The sequence below is a fragment of the Mirounga angustirostris genome, unplaced genomic scaffold (genome assembly GCF_029215605.1).
Source record: "Mirounga angustirostris isolate CCGP_5_RB_7025 unplaced genomic scaffold, mMirAng1.0.hap1 SCAF_7, whole genome shotgun sequence".
NCBI lineage: Eukaryota > Metazoa > Chordata > Mammalia > Carnivora > Phocidae > Mirounga > Mirounga angustirostris.
Genome location: NW_026991715.1, coordinates 100536999 through 100558541, shown reverse-complemented (window position 1 = coordinate 100558541; position 21543 = coordinate 100536999). Strand labels below are relative to the sequence as shown.

The 21543-nt window shown below is 34.7% G+C and overlaps 1 pseudogene; it reads left to right on the top strand.

Moving 5' to 3' along the window:
- The first annotated feature begins 18192 nt into the window (after positions 1-18192).
- On the top strand, positions 18193-18362 carry LOC123837043 (U2 spliceosomal RNA; annotated as a pseudogene).
- The last annotated feature ends 3181 nt before the right edge of the window (positions 18363-21543 follow it).

Sequence of the window (21543 nt, the reverse complement as noted above, 5' to 3'; positions counted from 1 at the left end):
AGAGGAAAGGTCTTGTGACGACATAGTGAGAAGACAATCATAAGGTGATCTGCAAGCTGAGGAAAGAAGCCTTGGAAGGAACCAAACTGCCAACATCTTGATCTTTGACTTCTAGCCTTTAGAACTGCGAAAAAATTAATTTCTATTGTTTAAGCCACCCAGCCTGTGGTGTTTTGTTATGGCAGCCCTAGGAAACTAATAGACTGGGCAAATGAGGGAGAAAATGACCTGTGTGGTTTGATAGGAAATGTGTCTCACTGTAGTCAGCCAATTTTCAGGAAAAGCTAACAAGGGAGCACATTCTGCATTTAGTACTTGCTCAGGCTTGGGGGCAAGCAAAGAGCAGGGGCCCATGGAGAGCAGAGAAGCCTGACAAAAATCTGGTCAAGACAACGCAGAAGGTAACAAATGGGCAATTGTGAGCACTTGGTCAAGTGATAAGTTGTGTAGATAGTATGTTCCCTTGATACGATGTGATGAATGGCACTTCACCTTTGTTGTCTTCCATCTAAAAATCCATAACGTCAGCATAATCATGAAAAAAACATCAGACAAGTCAAAACTGAAGATACTCTACAAAATACCTGACCAGAATTCCTCAAATCTGTCAAGGTTATAAAAAATAAGAAAAGTCTTAGAAACTGTCATAATCAAGAGCCTAAGGAGACTTGATTATTAAGTGGAATGTGGTACCTGAGATAGGATCCTGGAATTTAAAAAAATGCCATTAGGTAAAAACTAAGGAATTCTAAATAAAGTATGCACTTTAGTAGCAATGTCTTGATATTGGGTTCCTTAACTGTGACAAATGAGCCATAGTAATGTAAGATGTTAGTAAACGGTAAAATTGGGTGTGGGGCATATGAGAATTTTATGTACTGTCTTCACAAACTTTCTGTAAATCTGAATCTATTCTAAAATAAAAAGTTTACTTAATGACAGAAACAAAGAATCTCAAGAAGAGTCCATTTCCAACAATATAGCACAAATCCATCATTAAAAAGTTTAAATCTGCCTTGAAGTATCACTTTATCTATTATAACTCATGATTCACCTACCACTTTAGGAGATTGCGGTTTTGGTAGAAAACCAATTTTGCATGTACCAAATTCTATGAAAGGAAAATTTATTTGCTTTATGCAAAGTGTCAATCTATGCAGAATTTAGAATGCCGACTCATGTACATTTACTTCTAGAACATCTTTTCCCCCAAGTCTCCAACTTCATTTGGTCTGGAAGGAATCATACGTACACCCAGGCCTTCACAGATTCTTTTCAATGACCATGGTTTTCAGGGTCGTTTTTGACAGGGGCCCTTGTTGCCCTCAATGCTAAGCCTCCCTCCATGTCTACCTTGCTAATTAATTTATCTGTTATTCTATTAATTAAAAAAAATATTTTTGCATTCTTACAATACAACACTAAATGCAATCCATCAGATAAGAATCCTGCCTTTTCCTTCCAGGAGCAACAAGAACAAAGTCTATTTCATTTAACTACTTCTTGTATTTAAATAAAAAGTAACTTTTTTTCTGCCTCTGGTACCATTCCTTACATGTGCAGAGAAATGAATGCTGACTTTGTTTCTAAATGTCAGGAAGCATTGTCTCATTGTAGTATTTCCACTGATGAAAATACTTTTATGCACCATTGTCGAATTAGAGCTATCTCCCACTTAAGAAATCACCCTGCAAGGATACTGCAGAAATAGCTTTTGTGCCCATAGACTTGAAAATTTTATCACACTCTTCACTTGGCATTTGTATTTCACTTGCTTTGAATTTTTTAAAAATCATTTCTGCTTTCTTTAGGATAATCAAAAAGGGAAATAAGAAGAAAGCTGACTGGGCAAAAGATAGTCATTTGATTTTACTGGCTGCTTGGCATTTTGCTGCTCACTTCATAATTAAAATCTGATTACTACAGGACAAAAAAAAAATTCTCCCAAGAATAATAATATTATTATTTAGCAGATTTTTTTTATTCTTTGAAAAAATGGTTCATGCTGACAAGTTTGAATTATTATAGGTATAGAATTTTATTTTTCCTGGGTTCAATAATTTAATGTGATTAGCCTTTTGGAAAATGAATGTAATATTTCAGTAGCTCAAAAACATGATCTGTGTGTACATATTACACTTAGAGTTTAATTAGGAAACTAATGAGGTGAAATTGGCAATCTGATTGGTGGGGAACTGGTACAGTAAATTTCTATTAGCAGACTTGAGTATTTCCCTTCCAGCTCTGCATTCACCCAACCTCAGAATATAGGAATTATTACATTGGACACCTGCCATCCTGGTCTTTGGAAGCCATCCTTCTGTAAAGCCACCAAATTAATTATAGCTCAGAGTAAGGGAGTAGTGGAAGATTCAACTACTAGTGAATTTACCTTAGAAGAGCAAATTATGGAATAGATTAAATATGACTATTAATTAGATGTAAGTGAACTAATTAACAGAAATAAAGCTTGATGTACAGAATAATTTGTTTAGCTAGAATTTATATTTTTATAAAGGTAGGCATGTATGTACATACATATATTTGTAATATAGTATTCAGTATTGCTGGTGAATGGAAGAGATACTCATTTTCAGTGTCATTGACTTTTGATTTGGAAATCAGAAATATTTATCACCTTCCTATGCAATTCACAAACTTGATGTAATTATAACACACACACACATATATTTAGCACGAGTGTACTTCTCGTGATTTATAGCAAATTCATACTTAGAGCATTTTCCACACTTACCTTCCAACTGTAGGAGTCTTGTTGTCACAAACATCATAAATTCTAATGATAATCCTATCAAATGCAGAGCTTGAATTGAGAGTGAATCAACAATCTCATTGGCTGTTGTGAATAAAACCAACATTCCATTGTTAGATTTCATTTCAGTATTATTGAACCATTATTTATAAAACATTAGATTTTAGATCTAGCCAATAAAAGACCTAAAACAGATTCTTATTTTCTTGTTGAAAGCCAGCAAATTTGTTTAGACAGTAAAGCTTGAATCAGAAGTAACAGTAAATGTGCCAGTATTTACTTACTAATGAAAAAAGTAATGACAAAAACAGTATTAATAATACAGCTATTGGGCGCCTGGGTGGCTCAGTCGGTTAAGCGACTGCCTTCGGCTCAGGTCATGATCCTGGAGACCCGGGATCGAGTCCCATATCAGGCTCCCTGCTCAGCGGGGAGTCTGCTTCTCCCTCTGACCTTCCTCCCTCTCGTGCTCTCTGTCTCTCATTCTCTCTCGCAAATAAATAAATAAAATCTTTTAAAAAAATAATAATAATACAGCTATTGTGTTCTACACATTGTGTAAAGCACTTTACCATTATTATTGTAGTTTATCCTCTTAAAAATCCTGTGTTGTTATTGTTGCAATTTTTAGTGATGAAGATTAGAGACCAAGAAGTTTAATAATTTGCCCAAAGATACAAATACAGTGAGTGCTGAGATCGAATTTGAAGCCAGCCACACCTTTTATTATTTTGCTGGACTACAATTTAACTACCTGCGAATGAGCAATACTTTCCATGGAAAAGACAGAAGACTGATGAAAAGGGTGTGAAAATTAATTTGAAGTGAAATGAAATTCATTGTTAAAGAACAATGTTGGTTCATAATTTCTACACTCCAATGTAACTCAATACTGCCGTTATTCCATAATAAACTGTTTTCCCAAAATGACTACTGCTATAGAAAAAGAAGTACATCTCCTTTTTAAAACACTGATATGTAAAATTAAAATATTATTAGAAAAAAATTCATTTTTTTCTATTAGGTGCTATATTATATATATAATTATATATTGTATCTATTATATACATTAGTAATGGGATTCTTTTTGTGTAGTAGTTGCTTAGATCACTAACTACTTGAGATGGGGGCAGGTAAATTAGAAGAGGAAGTAGCAGGGGAGTTCAATTAAAGGTAAATTGAGCCAACTGAAGATCAATCCAAAATGAAGGCTAAGAGCTCTGAGTAGATAATGTAAATCAATAGAAATTATGATTGGACTGCAAATGGTGTGATTTTTCAAGCTGCTTTTCAGGAAACTATCTATTGTGTAAATTAATATCCCTGAATTTATTCAGAAGTTTGCAGGTGGCATATTCTTGAGCTCCCCTAATCACCATGCCAATTTCTATCCCATATGTCCCAAACATCATCTTGTATAAACTTTCATTCCATATTCTAGATTTCAACAAACATTTGAGCACCTATATGGGCAAAGTAAACTGCTCGGTATTGATAATACAGCAGTGGACAATCTAGTATGGTGACTATTAGCTCATAGCCCACAATCATGCATAACCTAGTGTTGAGTGAATGACTAGAAACCCCAAAACAGATTGTCAACATACCAAATACTAGGTACTAGAGAGGTCCTACCTTACCTAATCATGGAGGATGTATAAATTATACCTTAGCTATAATCTAAAAGATGATAGAGATGAAACTACTCCTCATCTCTAACCCATGCTTGGCCTCCTTATAGAAATTCATTTCAAACCTGGTAGCTGCTGCTTAAGAAAGCCATCTCTCAAAAACTCTTTTAGAAAATGAGCTTGGGGTTCTGGGTTTTATATACTCTAGTTCTTTCCAGCTCTGTGTTACACTGGACTGGCTTTTGTTTCCCCTTCTTTAAAATAAGGATAATAATTGTGCTTATCTTATAACTTGGAGTGAGAATTGAATGAGTATATGTGAAATTCTTGTAGCACACATAAATGTCAGCAAGAATTATTATTAGGCTGTATCTCCATAATGTGACTAGTTTTCAATGGTTAGTTGAATAGACTGTTTAGTTGATTAGGTCAATAATTCATGAAGAAATGAGAGGACCTCAAACATAGGAGACTTACACACACAGATTAATTTTATTTTGAATGTGAAATCTTAAAATTATTAAATAAACTAAAATTCACAAGACCTCAATCTTTGATAATCCTTACAGAAACTGAGATCACCTTATTTTTCATTAGTAAAACAAAACTTTCATTCTGTTTTGAAGAGCATTGTAGAGGGCATTTTGTCATTGTTATTTACTATGGTTCTTGGAAAATGAAACATCCATCATCTCCTTTTGACTACAGTTAAGGCCTTGAATGAGAAAGTGTGGATACATGAACACAACATGTCTGTTAAAAAATATCAGGATCCTAAAACAGTCATATTCTAAGTAACTGAGTAGAAATATTTTAAGTAGTGGAAATATTTGAAAGTCCATCAGTTTTCTTCCATTTAATGTCTCTTTTCACACACTGTGGATTTTTATAGCTCCAAAAAAATATATGCATTTCTATGATGACATATGCTACTCAAAAGGCTGGATTTCAGAAAAGAATGTGAATTGGAAATACTCTCCTCTAGTGAGGTGTCTTAACCTCAGGGGAGCAGATTATTGATCTAGGTTCTGTCCATGGATAGATCAATGTGCACTATTATAAATTATATTAATACCTGATGGATATGTACACATGTAAATTTTGTACTTTTCGGTTTTCATCAAATTCTAATATAGCATGACATTATTGATCTAGGTTCTGTCCATGGATGGATCAATGTGCACTATTATAAATTATATTAATACCTGATGGATATGTACACGTGTAAATTTTGTACTTTTCGGTTTTCATCAAATTCTAATATAGCATGACTTTGGATGGTTAAGAACAATTGTCATAGAAGACATTTTCACAAATGCATCTGACTAAATGAGATTGTTTGCCATAATGCTTTTCTCTTTTGCCTTTATTTCTTTAGATCCATGATATCCTTCATCAGTCCCTTTCAAATTCAGAGGTAAAGTTCATTTCACTGTAAAGAATTCATAAATCAGTCTCTCAAGTCCCAAGTTTTCTCTCAAGCATCATCAAGTGGATAAACATCGCCAACTGGGTTAGACTCAATTGTTCTAACATATGATAGTACATTTGCTCTTTCAGACATGCATTATTCATTCTTATTAATGGAAAAAATCCTAAATAATTCATCATGGTATTTTTTACACAGTTATTGAAATAACTAGTCTTTAGTCATGGTCGTTGTTCATTTATCTCATAATAAAGTGGGATGGTGGCATAGAGATGAAATTTTGTTGACAATACTGAAAACAGGTGCTTGAAATAGATTCATCATGATGAGGGCTAAACCAAAACAAATTTATATTTTGTGGTTGGATACTTTTTTAACAAAAGAAATACACATTTGCTACACATTTTTAAAGAATTCAAGCAATACAGGGAAGAGTGAGGAGCAAACAGAATAGCTTTTTGGAGTGAAATAGGGATTAGTTAATATACTAGTCTTGATGTGCTATATCTGTTAGCTATTGCTGCATAACAAACCATGCAAAATTTAGTGGTCTTTCTTTTTTTCCCCCCTCACAAGTCTATTAATTGGTTGGTTGTTTCGGCTGATCTGCTCCAGTAATGGCTGGGAAACTTGGGCTTGCTCATACGTCTCTGGTCACCTAGTCAATCAGCCAGGAGTTGATTGGTCTAGGATGGTGCTGGCTGGGATTAGTCAGTTCTTCTGCACATGGTTTTCAATCCTTTAGCAGTCTGACCCAGATATGATCTCATGCCAATAACAGATATGCAAAAGAAGTATGAATGTGCAAGGTTACTGGGAAGCCACTGCCAGGGTCAGATTTTTTATTGCCCAATTGAGCAGAACAATTAACACAGTCAACTCAGATTCTTTGTCCTAGAGCTCAATCAAAGGGCAAGACTGCAGAGAGGGCATTAGTGAGAGCCATCAGTGCAATTAATATACCACAACTCACGTTATGCTCCTATTGTGACAGATGACTCCAAATCTCAGAGAACTGACACACATGACAGATTTATCTTTCTGCTATCATAGTCACTCAAGAATACAACTTGATAGAGGCTCCATCTCTGTTCCAGATGATATACAGCATTGTTTTTAAAAGAAAATGTTTGAAAAAAATCTAAATTCCCACTGTGATGAGATTTGTTAACTGAAATATGGTATATCTATTTCATAGGATAATATGTAACTGCAAAATTAATTGGGAAAATGTGTTGATATGCAAATATATGTAAGATATATATTTTTGAAAGATACATAAAAGGATGAAGAATCTGTTAGCCTGGCATTAGAAAGGGGAGGAGAAAGAACAAACACACAGACACACACGTGTGCATAGAGGGTCTTGTGTGTTCATGAGTCTCCTAGAAGTATAAACCAAAAAGAAAAAATAATGGTATGGGGATAAGTTGGAAGAAAACCAGGAGTCAAAGGAAGTCTTCTCAGAGAATATATTTTTAAACTTTTTAAAAAGTTTTAATTTTAATTCTAGTTAGTTAACAGACAGTGTAATATTAGTTTTAGGTGTACAACATAGTGATTCATCACTTCCATACATTACCTGGTGCTCATCACAGGTGCACTCCTTACTCCCCATCACCTATTAAACCCATCTCCCCACCATATTTTTATGTTTTTTGATGTTTGAACCATATAGTTTTATTAGTTATTGATAACTAAACAAAAATATATATAAAAAAGGGAAAACAAAAAGAGCATGGATTGCTGCCAGATACCTGTATTCTAATCCTGACCTACCTCTTACTAATGAGAATTTTAATTTACATAACTTTTGTAAACTAGGATTTTCACCTGTAAAACTAAGGAATAACAATACCTCCGCCACATAATTGCTATGCAGTTTAAATGGGAGAATCTATGTAAAGCACTTATCTGGTATTTGACACATAGTAGCTGCTTAATGAGTTTAATATTTTTGCTGCCATAATTGTTCATTTCATCATTTAATCAAAAGAAATAAATTGCAAGATAGCTAAGGTACAAGTCAAGTTGGATTTCCAATGAGAATGCCGTTCTGGTGGAAAGCACTAGCAAGCTCTCTCTTTTACTTGTAATATAACCTTTGCTCTCTTTCTGATATCTTCCTATCTTAATATAATTGAGAGATCAAAATCAACTATCAAAACATGGCATATAAATACAGTAAACATATTCTTTAATATCGTACTAGAATTTTTGGTTACTCCTTCCTTATGTTAGCTGCATGAAACAAATGAATTTGAGAATTTCTCTGTGTAGAAAATGTAGTGGGGTGATACTAAGTTTTCTAGTGGTGGAAATTTGGACTTTGTTTGCTTATTTTTGTTATTTTGGATCTTGGTAGTTTCAGATGTTGCAAGAGTTAGATAATACTATGGTGCCCTTCGCTGAAGAGAAGTTCTGAACTTTTTTATAAACAGATACATTGGCTTTTCATTTTAAGGCTTGTGCTTTGGGGATCTTATTTAATAGTCTGGGAAGTTTTTTTATTGTTTATCTGCTTTAGACAATAGAAGCCTCTTTCCCCCCAGTCAAAAAACTGAACATAGATTATTAAATGACATCAAGAAACTAATGTTAATTTTGTTAATGTCAGTGTGAATATCTAATAATATAGACATAACTTTAGAGATGCCTACTAAAGTTTTAACGAGGACGACCAGTGAGTAGGATTGCTTACACTGCATCAATTCAGCCTCAAAAAAAAAAAAAGTGTGGTAAATTCTTGATAATTGTTGAATCTGAGTGATAGATTTTGTAATTTTAAGGATATTTAAATTTTTTTCATAATGGCATTTAAAAAAATCTAGACAAATTCTGTATTCAGATTACTGCCCATGTATCATTCTCATCTGACCTTCAAAAAAACCCAACCTTGAACAGTGACCTAGTGTTTTAGAGGTGTAATTTGTGCAAGAAAGCCATCCTCAGAGCCCCAATGATCAGAATTCACCAAGAGGAATTTCAGTTTCAGTTCCCAACATATTCTTCTTTCATGATGAACTTCCATGTTTTACAAAGGACAGCTCTGGGTCAGACCCTATTTATTCTGGATCTTTTCTGGCTAGAGTAAACACATAACATAAGGGAAGGATGAAGGCAATTAACCAATACTTACAGCCTAAGACATTTCATGCATAAGCATCCTTAGTCTCATTGTTATTCATCTTGTTAAGAGTAAAATAAACATGGGTGTAAACAAGGAAAAGAATTTACACTTACTCTAAAAATGAAGAGAATGCCATGTAAAGCATAAACTAAGAAACTTCAATAAATAAATAACCAAGGGTGCATATCTGTCAAGGAAGAATTCATTGCTTATTAATCACAAACTGGATTTTATAATGGTTTATACGTGTTTCAAAGTCCTATTTTTCCAACCCCCAAATGAGCAGTGTTTTTTCCTAATTAAATTGGATTTCTTCCAGTTTGCTTTGGAATACTCACCAAGATTTATTCTTATTTTTATCCATGTGGCGAAAGTAATATAAATAGCAGGTATAAAGATTTTCCTTCAGCCATACTTAAAATTTTAACTGAAAAGTTCCTCCCTATATTAATGTATTCCAGCCACTTGACAAGATAATGCTCCTCTGATGTTGTATATCTGATCTAACCTTTTGTCTTTGTCAGGAAAGGGAAGATTTTTCATGGAGATATCTGAGTTTAAAAGAATGCAGTTTGTCTCTTTAATAGTCAGGTCCGGGAGTTGTGGCATGGTATGCGCTATATTTTGGGACAGGCACATGCCACTTAAAATGAAATGGTTCATTTATAAAGCAATAAGAACACTGGCTAAATTTGTGTTCCTACATGGGAACAGAGAAGTCAAGTAAAGGTTTTAATTTAAACAAAAATTCCCGATGTGCAGTGTTGCTGGGTTTTTGACAGTTGCTGGTCTGATTGGCCATCTTTCATTAGTCACAGGAAACATTAAAGCCTTTCTGGAATTTAATTTCATCAGTGATATAATCAGCTGTTGTTTGTCCTTAAGCATGCTTCACTTGTTCTTCTGATTAGTAATAATCCTTAATATTCTATTACTAAAATCTTCATTTAATAGGAGACTCTACCGAGTTATAACCTCAAGCTGTAACTTGAACTCATAAGTTCAAGAGGACCACTTTTTTTTATTCGTGGCTTCTGAATAAAAGATAATAAATGCTCTTTTAAACTCCTTCAGAATTAGTGAAACAAACTTACACTCTTAAAGAAATTAATTTTCCCAAAGAATAAAAACTAGAAGTTTATTATTTTGGTGGAGCTATATTGTCCCTCCTATTCTGATTTCTCTTCAGTTAACAGCAAACTATCCCTATGTTTGTCTTCTTTACTTACCGACTATATAAAAATAAAGTAAAATATGTTTCAGTAACATAATACTATTTGAGTAAAGTTATTAGTATTTATTTTATTTTATTATTTTTTTAAAGATTTTATTTTTTATTTGACAGAGAGAGAGACAGTGAGAGAGGGAACACAGCAGGGGGAGTGGGAGCAGGAGAGGGAGAAGCAGGTTTCCCACTTGAGCAGGGAGCCTGATGCAGGGCTCGATCCCAGGACCCTGGGATCATGACCTGAGCCGAAGGCAGATGCTTAAAGACTGAGCCACCCAGGTGCCCCAAGTTATTAGTATTTAAAGTATTTTTCTTAAGTTATTCATCTAAGAGAATATGGTTCATATTATATCTTTAGTGTATCATTTACTTTTATAGAAATTAGTCGTTTTACAGCTATCATTGAAAATTCAGGCACTTGACTTTTAGTTTTAACAAGCAGAAAAATGACTTGACATGGCATATATCCTTTATTCTAGAAAATGTCTGCATAATTGTTTGGAACATAAACATGCATCAATCACCAGTAGTTATCCTGTGTTGCACACCTGAGTGGGTAATAATACATGGGATTCTAGTTAGTCTAGCTTGCATTGTTAGACTTGATTTTAAAATGATTATTATTGTACTATATGTTCTTTCAAGGCTCTTCTACTTCCTTTCCCCTTAATTTTACTGTCATGGAGGTTAAAGCTTAGAGCTACAAAAAAAAAAGTGATTCTATTATGTAAGAAAAAAATAATAATTTTATTATTCTTTAAGTGGGGTAAACATTTAAGCAATTTTAAGCTATTTTCCCCAATAAAAGAATTTTTGGGGTCTATGTTAAAAGAGTAAATGTTATTACAGATAAACCACCACAATTGAGTAAAATGAAGTAACATTTATGAAACAGATTATCTAAAATCAGATTTAGATGATCATATAATCAGCTTTGGAACACATATCATCTTGTAATGTTTTAAGTTCCAAAATACAAATATTGGGAATCTCTTTATAATCACCAAATTCCTGCTAACCTAGAACGGTAGGAAAAGGGACCTTTCTGTTTCAGTATTCTGATTAAAATGGATTTATTCTTTTATTAAAATATTATAAGATACAAAGTATGCCACATCTAGTTTCATTTTTCTTTGGCAATTCAAAATATAATGAACTATATATATAGTTTATCTTTCTGAACATTTTTACGATAAAATTGCTGCCAAGCTTTTTAGTTGTCGGTATTCTAGGTAAATAGGACATTGCTCTTGTGAATAATTATACCATGTAGGATTACTATTCATGTCCCAGGTTGATAGAATAATACAGTCTTACGAAATGGTAGAGACCTTATGGATCATCTAATGCGCAATTACTTTTCTGTTAACACGACCCACTTTAAAGTATCCTCAGTGGTCAGCCAGCCAGAGACACAACATCTGAGGCAGTAAGTCTGTGTCTTCTGAGGGGTTCTGAAGCTCTATGATGAGACCTTGCTTATTCGTATTTATAAATGCAAGTTTTGGTATGGTGCTCAGCATATGGTGCTCAATAAACTCATCCTTGAACTGAGATAATAATCAGTCTTTAGGTAAGGTCTTTTAAACATATCCAAACAAACTATCTTTTTTCTGTGTTTTGCCATCTTTTTATTCATTTACTTAGTCAACACTTACTACCATTTAATAGAAGCCAAGTACAGTGCTAGGTGCTGAACAAGATTATTAAAATCCTTGCCACCATTGAACTTACTTATTTTCTGGGTCTGCCAGGAAAAATATTAGAACTCATCACTGGCTAATTGTATTTTAGAATATAATCTCATTGTCATCATATTACTTTATAATAACTGTTCAAATTACATTGATCGACGTTTTACAATTCCTGATTTTGCTCTGGATTTCCCACAGGAACCTTCAATACAGATTATGAATATAAATTATGAGAGGAGAAATGAGGAGTGTGAAAGAGAGGGACAGAGTAAGTTTGAAGGTTACAAGCGAAACATACACACAAACACACACAAAACAGCTATACTATATCAATTTCCTTTTGATTGTCTTTACTATAAGGTTGTGTTTTATGGTTATGTATACACAAAATAACTAAGAAATAGAGACTTGTATTATCTTTTATGATGTCTCCCCAAAGCTGCACTAGTGTTCCCTGTCGAAACTGGGTCTAAGCTTTTCCCTGCTGAGAATATGACTTTGTTCTCATTAAGTATTCCCCACCACCAATGCACATGCTAAACATAACTTTGGAAAATGAATCAAGGAGACTTCTAATGTAGGGTTTTAATCAATGGCCACTTCATTAATAAAATATCATGGTAGTAGTTAGCAATATCAGTTTGCCTGGGCCTGCAGACTTGGTATCCAAGTCACTGTGTTGGGGTTTTATACGTTTGTATAACTTGCCCCTTCCTGGGATATCCTTTGCAACAAACTGTTTCCTCCTCCTCAAACCCCACTTTTAAAATAAGTGTTTCATGGGTTGGATAACATCAAATATTTGGGAAAAAAATGGTATAATAAATGTTAGTCTTTTTCTTTCCCCTCCATAGCTCATTATTAGTAAGTTAGTTAGACCATTGGAAACAAGTGTACCTCCATGGGAGTTTTATGAGAAGTGAAAACCTGAACTCTCCTAGCCAGTAGTTAGAGCTTCCATTCCATGCAGAACAAATGATCCTTTATTCATGAAAAGAGCTACTTCTAACAAATAATTGTGTTTAATGGAAAAGCTATGTTACAACATTCTAAATTCTGAAATATTTACTAAAAAACACAGGATTTAAGTGAATTAAATGGATTTCCTAAGAATAGAAGAATTGAATATTCTAACAGAAAAGTAAGCATTTTGTTTGTTTTATTTTTTGTTTGTTTTGTGTGTGTGTGTATTTGACAAAATTTCTCAAATTATTATCTAAGTAATAATGGCCAGGGATGTTTCATGTGATAAATGGGTAAAATATTCAATACTGGGGAACACAGTTAATGCGAGATTTTGTGAACAAGACACTGTGTGTTAGAGTTTAATATGTATAAATTAAATCTTCTACTTGGAAATATACTAATAAAAGCAGTGAATTAAACATTAGGACGAAGAGATTTGGGCTTATTAATGTGGTATAATTCTATTTAGCAAACCTTAATTTGCTGAACACTGATACTACTGGTAAAATTAATAAGTAGAAACTGTTTATTCAACAAAAGCCAAATATATGAAATATTAAACTTTAAAACTTAATAAAGATATAGTACAATATTAAGAGTTGGAAGGAAAAGAAACTGGATAATTTTAAATAGCCATATGCTAGTATTGACTACCAACAATGAAATGAACAGTTTTACAATATACTGAAGACACAAGAGTGATAAATGTGTTGTTTTCCTTATTTGCTATCTAGTCAACACAATAATTCTTTCTTATACTGGAGGTTTTAATAAAGTGTGCAATAGAATATTGAATGCCTTTTAAATGTCAGGCATCGTTCTAGATGATGGGGATACAAAGGCAGGAGACATCCATGTATTTGGCCATTATGGAATATGTGTTTAAAGGAGATAGATAAAGAATAATTCAAAAATAAAGTAATAAGTGATATAAGAATAAAATTTAAAAGGATGTGACAAAAGATAAAATGTGCATGGTAAAGGGGGACCTGTGTCTGGTCCATCAGGTTATTTTTCTGTGACCTATAGATACACACACACATCACACACAGAATATACAGAATTAGGGGATGGATATATATATATGAACAGCAAATCAAAACTTTTGGTTATAGTAGAAGTGGTTATTCGCATTTAATTGGGACTTATGAGGACGAATTTGGGAAGGTTTTTCATGTTTCTCCAAATACATGATTGATACACCTAAATATGATATTCACATATTGTAAAAAAAACCCAGAAGTCCAATTCTGGGGAAAAATGGACTTAAAATGAGTATCTGTGTACAAATCAATGCACACATTTTGTTTTCCAGAATGACTCTTTTGGCACTCCTTTTTAGGAACCCACTCTGAAGCAGTTGTATTATTTTTAATAAAAACATTATCCACTGGATTCTAAACATACTAAGTGAGGAAATGTTATATTTTTTTATTTATAAACTTTACAGTCAGAAGGGAACTATGCTATTTTATTTACTTGTTGTTATTAAGAGAAAGTGTGACTTCAGTTTTAGAAATACTAAGTTTGGAATGAAAAGAGACCATTCAAGAAATTTGAAGAGGGGCAAGGCAAGACAAACAGGACCAGATAAGGATTCTAATGTTGAAGGTTTAATTTTGAAAGTTATCCATATGGGTGTGTATGTGTGTGTGTGTGTGAATTGTAAAAAAAAAAAAAAAAAAAAAAAAAGACTCAGTTTTGTGTAACTATTAAAAAGGGAAGTCTGAGGGTGACAGGTGTCAGGTTTCAGGGGAATTAGTGGTGAATAAATTATAAGAAAAAGACATGGTTCATGGAGATCACTTTTCAGAGGAGCCTAGTAGTCGAGACTAGGATTCCAGTGATGGAAAGGCATAACTCACCATGATACATCTGTTTTAAACACATATTTTAAAACATTTTTAACATCATTGAAACTGGATACATCATAAAATTGATAATATCATTATAATAGATTATTATTTTTTTAAGATTTATTTATTTTAGAGAGAGAGATCATGAGCAGGGGAAGGGCAGAAGGAGAGGGAGAGAGAGAGAAGCAGACTCCCTGATGATCGCAGAGTGTGACATGGGGCCAGTCTCATGACCCTGAGATCAGGTCCTGAGCCAAAATCAAGAGCCAGACGCTTAACTGACTGAGCCACCCAGGTGCCCAATAATAGATTATTTTTTTTAAATGAAATATGAAGTGATAGTGATCTCCTATTGATGATCTTTTTAGATTTGGTTAAACAACTATTCCCTTCCTGGTTGAGAAGCATACCTCTTTGGAAAGCTTTGGGCAAGATAATTAACCTTCAAGAGCCTGAGAGCCTCTGTGTTTAAAATGGGAATAATATGGGAATAATATAGGGATGCCTGGGTGGCTCAGTAGTTAAGTGTCTGCCTTCGGCTCAGTTCATGATCCCAGGGTCCTGAGATTGAGCCCCACATCGGGCTCCCTGCTCTGTGGGAAGCCTGCTTCTCCCTCTCCTGCTTCCCCTGCTTGTGTTCCCTCTCTCACTGTGTCTCTCTCTGTCAAATAAATAAAATCTTTAAAAAAAAAATAAAATGGGAATGTTATGAAAGCAGCTCATGGCATTATGGGGGCCAAGTAAGAGAAATTATGTAAAAGTGCTTTGTGAAATACAAAGGGTTACAAACATGTAGAGATACAATTATCGTCATTATTAGTCTTTGACTACAGAGGGCTTGCTCTTTGGCTAGAGAGCACAGTATATTTAAAAAGGGAAATCTGGATTGATTGTTCTGAAATTATATTAAAACATCCACCCACTACCACTCATCCTACAAGGCACAACAGAATATAGGTAAAAATCGCATGAACATACAAGGATTTTTTTTTTTCAAATATAAAAATGCGTGTTGAGGTTTTAACGTTAGTTCTTACAAATAACCCATTGATAATAGTTCATGCCAAGTCTGAGCATTTTCAGTTATTTAAATGATCTGATTAGACACAATTTTATAAAACTAAAAAAAAATTCCAACATTAAAATAAACTTTCTTTTTGATATGTAGTCCTTCCTGGATATTTGACCATTGAATCTAATGGAAATTCCTTTTTTTTTTTTTTAAAGTTCCCTGCACTATCCAAGAAAGAGAGCTATCACTTCAAACATAGTCTTGTCACCTGTCAGAATCTCATACCGCCTGAAGATGTACTGTAGGAGATAAAGAATCTGACTCTACAGTTTGCAACATCAAAATGGATTGAATGATTGCAGGCACAAAAGGTAGAATTAAGAAACCTTACTAGGAGACAGGTTTAGCTTGTGACCTTAGGCAATCCACTTAATCTCTCGCTCTCTCTCTCCCTCTCTTAGGCACTCAATCTATAAAATGAGATTTATGATTTCTGCCAGGACCTGTGGTTATAAAGCCACAATGCATATATTGTTTTTGTTGGTCAGAACATTGCATATATATTTGCATAAAAGATTTAGGATTTGGTTAAAATGAAATCGTATAAAAAATAAGTAGGTTGAACATTTGTCTATATAACTGAATTTTCCACAACAGTGGACCTGTAATCTGTCATGTTTCAAATAACATCCCATGGACAGAGAATTTGAGGAAGAAATAGAGGCAGAGAAAAGATCAGGTAAGTTCTTGGATGGGAACTTATCAAGCTGGTAAATGCCTCCCTTTGACGATTGAAGCATGTGTGAATAAATACTTGAAATACCGTGAACCCTGAGTATATACCAGTTTAGGAAAATGAAAATGTAGGTTTGGTTGGTTGGGACCCTCACCAATACATAACTAAGGGATATTATTATAATAGGAGATGATTTTCTGTGCCATGGTTGCTTCCTTTACCTTAAAATCTCTAAATATTGCCTGTTATCAAACCTGGCACTTTATAATTACTCCCACATTTGAAAGAATGAAAACATGATGCCATTTATAGGAAATTCCTAAGAACCTTTTCTTTTTTGCTGTCATTTCCCATTCTCATTGTTCCTTTCTCACCAATGCCACTTTAAAGATTCCAGTTGTTGCTAATAAAAGGTGAAGGTCAGTCTATTCCTCACTCATTGCCAGAAAAGGTCTTTTTCTGCCTCTTTCATTATGTAAGAATTCAGCATGAATGTCTTTATATTGCATAGAATATTGAGAAATGTCAAATGCAATATATAACACAGTCTTTTAAAAGGAATCTTCATTTTCATGATAGACATTTAAAGACATTGATCGTGGACTTCCCCGAACAGAACTATCTTGTCCAGCGTCTTTCTTGTTCAATTCTTCGTAGATTTCTCAGTGCTAGAAAGCCTTCCTAAAATATCAATTGCATTATGTCACTTTCTAGTTCAAAAATCTTTCCTTGCTACTCATATCTGTATTAGAATAGAATAAAATTTATTTCCTTTTTGAGGCTCTGCTCTTATTTTCAATTGAAGCTTCCTTCCCAGGGGTATTTTCCTTGACTTCTGTGCAGTGAAACCATGGTTTCAATCAGACTTGTATGAGCATACAAAGGATAGCCACAACTTTTGGAGTACTTAATGTGTACTTAATTCTCACATAGCCCCATGAATTAAGTGTCTCCATTTTAAGGAAAGGAAGTGAAACTCAGAAAAAATGAAGCACTTTGTCCAAGTTTATATAACTCTTAATTGCGAGAACTAAGAATTAAATCCAGATATGATACCAAATGTGTGTTTCTCTTCACCAGGCTAAGCACAGTCAATAGAATGCCACGTGTCTTTCTATTGTTTATGCTTCCTGCATGGAAATGTTTTCCTCAGTCTTCACTACCCATCCATATCTCACCCTTTTGTTTGTTTGTTTCAATTACAACCTTCTGCAGATAGCCAAAGCTGGGCATCTCACTGCATGGTGGTCAGTTTCTTATACCTGAAAGCATACACTGACAATACTTAGTCCAATCTTGTGATGTCTCTGTTTTTGTGATTTTTGTTTCCTTTTACAGATACTACTTTTTGATCTTCCACTATGCATTTACCTTAGTTTTGACAGAAATACCCGAATTTTTTTCTGGGGAACTAAACCCTGCCTGACTCTTAGATTTGTGTGCTCATCCTCTGTTGGGTGTGAGGAGGAGATTGAGATCTGTTTAATGAACGTATAATTTTCCCTGGACACAGTGATCGGTTCAGGAATAATTATGCAGCGTAATTAAAGTTAACAAAATGCAACGAAACTTCTATTTGTAGGGAGGAGTTCTCTCCCTTGTAATGGTATTGTGGTGGTAGGAATAACATGAGCCTGGAACCTATCTGGGTCCCTTGCCTGAGACTAAAAATAATGTAGTAGAAGACAGAGCTGAGATATAATAGAAAACTCATCCTGATAACAGTTTGAGCCCTGGATCGCTTCTCGGCCTTTTGGCTAAGATCAAGTGTAGTTTGAGCCCTGGATCAAGCTTCACTTGAAGTTGGTCTCTGGAATTTTAGTTAGCAGAGTCAATAAATTCCTTGTTTTATTTAGACGAGTTTGTGTTGGGTCTTCTGTCTCCTACAACTGAAGACCTAGTCCAGGTATTGGCAAGTTGAATAGTTGTGACAGGGACCACATGGCCTTCAGAGCCTAAAATATTCATTATCTTGACTTTTATTTAAAAAAAGTTGCAGACTCCTGAAAATCACATCATAACGAATTAGTGGGGGTTTTGTTGTTGTTTTTGTTTTCGTTTTCTTTTCCCAAGTAGACTTTTTAAGAGATCCCTTTTAAAGAGACCCCTTAAAGATTCCCTCTAAGACAGAGACCTAAATATCTGTTATTTGAGTATTCCCTCACACTCTTCACCCCTTGCCACCATAATCTTAATACTTAGCATTGTTAATAGACATCATGTGAATTCAATATGTATTTATAAACCTGTGCTTTGCAAAGTATGATCTGCATGCAGGAGCCAGTTTCTGATGCTAAGTATGGAATAAATATAGAAGTAACAGGAAGCATTTAGAAAGTTTAATAGCAATTTGATTTTTGTCTCCAAGTGTGTGATCACACATTTTCTCCCTAGTAATTAATTTTATTACATTTTATAAAAGTATTGTTCTGCAGTGGAATGCAGGACAATAGCTGGTTCTTCAACACAGATAGTTTGAGAATCATTTTGTTAAATGCATGAATACCTGATTATCCTTGAATACATATATATGTGCTACATATATATGGCATATTATATATAATATATGTACATTCCCCTTCTTAGGTCCTGAATTAATTAAGGACAGAATTATATTTTATTTATTTTCAGATTTTTCTCAACATTGATTTCAATGTAAAATGTAGTAGGTATTCTTTTTTTTTTTTTAAAGATTTTATTTATTCATTTGAGACACAGAGATACAGAGAGAGAGAGAGAGAGCACGAGCAGGGGGAGAGGCAGAGGGAGAAGCGGCTCCCCACTGAGCCAGGAGCCGGACACGGGGCTTGATCCCAGGACCCTAGGATCATGACCTGAGCCAAAGGCAGATGCTTAACCATCTGAGCCACCCAGGCGCCCCTGTAGTAGGTATTCTATTCTTATTTACTAAGTTAAATAAAATTACAAAGCAATTGTAAACTGGAGGGAAGGAATTGTGCTTTGGGTTCCTCTTATTCTATACTCTATTAAAAGTGGTGGGGGGTGGGAGGGATGGGGTGGCTGGGTGATAGACATTGGGACAGTATGTGCTATGGTGAGCGCTGTGAATTGTGTAGGACTGTTGAATCACAGACCTGTACCTCTGAAACAAACAATACATTATATGTTAAAAAAAATAAGATAGTAGGAAGAGTAAAATGAAGGGGGAGAGAATCGGAGGGGGAGACGAACACATGAGAGACTATGGACTCTGAGAAACAAACTGAGGGTTCTAGAGGGGAGGGGGATGGGGGGATGGGTTAGCCTGGTGATGGGTATTAAAGAGGGCACGTATTGAATAGAGCACTGGGTGTTATATGCAAACAATGAATCATGGAACACTACATCAAAAACTAATGATGTAATGTATGGTGATTAACATAACATAATAAAATTTAAAAAAAAATGGATCTTTCCTTCCCAACATAAGAGGTCCAATTATTCTTTCAGAGATTTTTCCTTCTTAAAATAGCCTCAGTGTTCACTGAGGGATCCACATCTCCCCCAACTTGTTCACATGGTTTAGGTGGGACAATATTATGTGTTGCATGGGTTGATGACATCATACAGGGCTACAGTCATCAGCGTTCGATTTCCTTCTCCACAACACTTGGTTCAGGTATGGGCTGGTGAATGAAGCCTGTAAGTTAGAGCTTCTGTGGAGATCGCTTGGGCTAAGAATCTGAACTTTTTTTTTTAATGTTGGATGTATTATATTTTCTATTTATTTTTGGAATCCCAAAGGATATCACCCCAGGAGATGATGATTATTTTCTTATACCCATGAAGGGAGAGACTCTAAGGGAATGAAAGAAACATGTGAAGATGAGCAGGGTTTAGTCAGGAGAGAAACAGAGTCCTGCCAACATTATCTGAAGCCCCTGAATGAAGGTTCACCTGAAGCCTTCCCAGCCACCATGCTTTCTAAATACATGAGGCAGTAAATCCTCTTTGTGTGTTTGTCTATTCTCCTTAGCCAGGTTCTATCGTGTACTGTAATGCTTTCAAGCAAGGAAGCCCTGATACAGATATATAGTTTAATTCAACATTCAAACTAGCATTTTTTTAAAAGACTTTTTAAAATTTATTTATTTGACAGAGGGAGAGACAGCAAGAGAGGGAACACAAGCAGGGGGAATGGGAGAGGGAGAAGCAGGCTCCCCGCTGAGCAGGGAGCCCGATGCGGGGCTCAATCCCAGGACCCTGGGGTCATGACCTGAGCCGAAGGCAGACGCTTAACGACTGAGTCACTCAGGTGCCCCTCAAACTAGCATTTCTTGATAAATTACTACTACTGAAATAAAATTGAGGTAAGAAACCTAGAAGTTCAATCTTTTTCATATTGTTGAGTTGTTAGAGATGAAAGAGTAGGACCTTTATCTCAAAAAGAAAACTTATATGTAAAAAGTTCTTATAAAACAAAAGTAAATTTATGAGTAATGTTTGATAAGCACTCAAAGGACTAAAGAATTCTGGAAGAGACTTTGGAAAAATGGGACAATATCTTAAGTGCTTCTTTTGCCTCTTCAAATGCAGCTTTATATAATTTTTAAACTGTGGTTAATCTCTATTATCTGACCTAAGATGATCAGAGTCTATTATTAATGTTGAAAACTCAGATTATGGGTGAACTGAATGACAGGTTCTTCTAGTTAATTTGGATTGATATTCCATAGAAAGAGCTTTGAGGGAGCCAAGAATTGTTATCACAATGAATGATCACAAATGGACATTTACTGAATCTGATTTCATACTAGCTCACAAGTTCTTTCTATGCTTATCTGGAGGTTAAAAACAGATATATATACACAATATATATATATACAAAATGATGTTCTCGGTGCTCTTCCAAGTTTTCTAAGTAGTTATATTTATGTATCTATATGTTGTTATAGTTCCATCTTATTTAATTCTATAGTGACTCTTAAGAAGTGGATACTGTTTTTTTTTTTTTTTTAAAGATTTTATTTATTTATTTGAGAGAGAGAATGAGAGACAGAGAGCATGAGAGGGAGGAGGGTCAGAGGAAGAAGCAGACTCCCTGCCGAGCAGGGAGCCCGATGCGGGACTCGATCCCGGGACTCCAGG